Below are 3226 nucleotides of genomic sequence, written 5' to 3' on the forward strand. Positions count from 1 at the left end.
ATCGGACAACTACATAGCAGATCCGGAGGCACTCCTAAGGAAGAACCAGTCTCATACCGCTTCTAGCGCAAAAAAGCAGCGGCAAAGGAAAATGTCGGAGGAAAGAGTTCTAGCGCAAAAGCAGAGGTTTAGAGATTGCTAGACACCAATGTTATTAGAGAAGTCAAATACCCAGAATGGTTGGCAAACGTAGTCTTGGTTCCAAAGAAAAATGGCAAGATGAGGATGTGCATAGACTTCACAAACCTAAACAAAGCATGCAAGAAAGACCCATTTCCACTGCCAAGAATAGACACCTCCATCGACAAGGCAGCCTTCGCATGCGCAAGAGCCTCCGTGCCTCAAACACCCAAGGGCCACGTTTTGAGGGCAGGGCCCCCCAGCACCAGACCAAGCTCTCAAGGGGGGAACTGTTGGGATAGGGGAGTATGAGTCGCGAAGGCGAAAAACCGAGACTGTGATCGAACTAACAATTAACGAGCTTTTTCGCATGATGTGCAGGACGAAAAGGCTAGAGCCTCCAACCATTAGGCCAGACGTGGCGAAGGTCCATAGGTGGCGGCGAAGGCTCCCCAAGCACTACCTCCGGCGAATGCTCATGTGGCAAGAGCGGAGGCACGTGGACCTGAGTAGGAGTGGAGGCGTGGTCGACGGGAGCAAAGGTTATAGCTGAGCGCGGCATGAGCGTAGGTGAAGGCCACGTCGGAGGGGTTCCGGGATCTTGGGAGCTCTCCGAAGAACTGCAGCATGGGCCTTGGGCCACGCTCGGGCCTACGGGCGAGGCCCATCAAGGCAATGGTGGTTGAAGGAGTGGCTCCCGAGGTTGCCCTTAGCCATCAATATAGGAAAGGGAATATGCTATGAATGTTCTGTGGCCGACAAGGGGCATTGTTGTAAAGACAGTCCATAGTGGGTGTGCCCTGTAAAAAGGGGGAGCATAACCACTGTACTAGTTAGTTGAGAGCATTTATGAAACCCTAGTTTTGTCTAGATCCACTGACCACAAGACGATACTCTGCCCGAGGCATCGTTCGGGCGGAGGCCTCCCATCGGTACTCCCCCAGGCTTACCTACTGGAAACCACCGTTTCCAACAGAGGGGTAAAATGGTCATTTGCACATAGATTACGAAGACTAGGACCCCTCTAAATACCCCTTCTGACATGTACAGTACGATCATGAAATGAATACAATTTCGACTTGTGTTCAAACTTTGATGCTTGTGTAATTGATTTAGAGAAATTTACCTACATGGCCCTCTTAAAACTCAGGCTTCCTTTCTTGGCCCTGAAAATTTCCAACTTACCTATTTGGCCTCCAATCCGACTTTCGATTCCTTATCTGGCCTTCCCGTCCATTTGACCCTATAACGGTGTTAGATGAGAGATGAAAAGTCGATTCTACCCCTGGACGTGAAAGCATCGTTTTTGATAGTTTAGAATTCAGTTTTTGATATTTTATAATTCGAATTCTGTACTGTACATTTTGTAGATGCTTGTAAATTGCAAATGTTTCATTTTGAGCATTATTTTCACTTCTTGCACATAATTTTAGAGCACATAACAACTACAGCATTACCACGCATTTTTTGCCAGACATGGAGCCAATTGCACATATAAATTTAGTTAGCACATTTTTGATATCTCAAATAAATTCAGTTCGCACATACTAGACATCTTAAATAAATTTAGTTCGCACATAAGTCAAATAAATTTAGTTGTCACATACACAAGCTAGTGCTACACACATGAGAAATCATAGGCTGAGCCTTCTTTTACTCCTTGTACTCATCGCCGGGCTAGCAGGCTGAGAAGTTTTGCTTCGTGTGCCCATTGTGGGGTTGTCAAGTATCACCTTTGGCTTGTTTACCGCCTCTTTGCCAAGCACTTTTTTTTCCGTTTTGAATGTGACCTTCTTTTTAGCCTTGGCCTTCCTAGGTTGATCTGTGTGGGCAGGGAAATCAATGGAAAGTGCCTCGGGTTGATTGGAGCCACTCCTTGACCTGGACATGTGAATATAGGGCAGCAATGATTTTTAGCAAATAGAAATATGAACAATGAAAAAAATTCAGAGTTGGAAATAGTACCTTTTTTATGTGCCTGAGTTGGAGCTACCATATTTCCCCTTTTTCTTACTTGATATCTCCAAGGATTGGCTGTGGCGAGAGACAAGCAATCTATTTAGTATCTAAGACAAATAGTCATTCATGATGGCATAAATTCATATTTTCAGCACTAGTGATAAGTACCTTTTAGATGTTTTGGGAGTACAATCAACAGATTTTCTCTTTTTCTTAGCAGTAGTTTCCAAGCTTTGACTATGGTGAGACAGTAGGAACATAGAATCAATCATAAGTTTGAAGTGAACATGGGAGTAAGTTTGACATTGCAAGGGATATGAAATTGCAAACCTTGGTGGAAAAGACATGGATGCAGATGGTGCTTCTTCCAAAGGCATAATGGAACTTTCAGCAGATTTGTTGTTTTTTGCCCTCTTCTTTGGTTCTCCTCTGCAATGTCAAAAATAAGAAAGTCACTAATATGTCTTTTATTAAAAGCAGAGAAAGAGTAGACAAATTATTACTTGATAGCTTTCATAGCAGCAATGTCTTCTGGTCTTCCTCGCTTGCAAATGAAACATGCATTCTCTATGTTCAGCCCCTGGAAATACTTCACCCACCCCTATCATCACTGCCTGTCCAGCATCCGTGCATATGGCTAGACCCGGTGGATACCTTTCTACCACTGATTCAACAAGATCCTTATAATTTGTCAAGTCCGAATCCACAACCATCTCAAAGCTAAAACATTTAATATCCTTTCTGCACTTCTTTCTGTTGCCCAACAATTTAATTTTCAACAAGAAACTTGAATTTGGATCAAATCTACTATTTCAACAAGAAACCTAAGTAACGCAAACAAGATCTACAAATGCATGTCTAGTACTGCAGTTGAACAAAAAAAGTTGGACTCACCCGTCGAGCCAATCAATCTCCACTACTTGCGGTTCATCGACAGCTGCACCATTGGTGACGGTTGCTGTAGAGCCTGAACCGGCGTCGCCTGAACCATGGGCAGCACCCGCCGCTTGGTGCCGAGCAGCTAGCCCCGCTGCCTCGACGCGCGTGGCTCGCCCTGCTGGCTGGGCGCGCGCGGAAGGTCCGGCCGCCTGGGCACACACGAGAGCGCCCACTGAAGGTCCGGCCGCCTAGGCGCACGTGAGAGCGC

General features: G+C 45.5%; 1 long non-coding RNA gene across 1 annotated transcript; it reads right to left on the minus strand.

The window, feature by feature from the left end:
* Positions 1 to 2285: 2285 nt before the first annotated feature.
* LOC136544846 (uncharacterized) lies at positions 2286 to 2624 on the minus strand. Its single transcript, XR_010780848.1, has 3 exons — positions 2583 to 2624; positions 2410 to 2508; positions 2286 to 2316 (listed from the first exon to the last, which is right to left on the minus strand). It is a non-coding gene; the product is annotated as an uncharacterized lncRNA (long non-coding RNA).
* Positions 2625 to 3226: the final 602 nt, after the last annotated feature.

This window comes from Miscanthus floridulus, chromosome 3 (assembly GCF_019320115.1).
Source record: "Miscanthus floridulus cultivar M001 chromosome 3, ASM1932011v1, whole genome shotgun sequence".
NCBI classification, from domain to species: Eukaryota; Viridiplantae; Streptophyta; class Magnoliopsida; order Poales; family Poaceae; genus Miscanthus; species Miscanthus floridulus.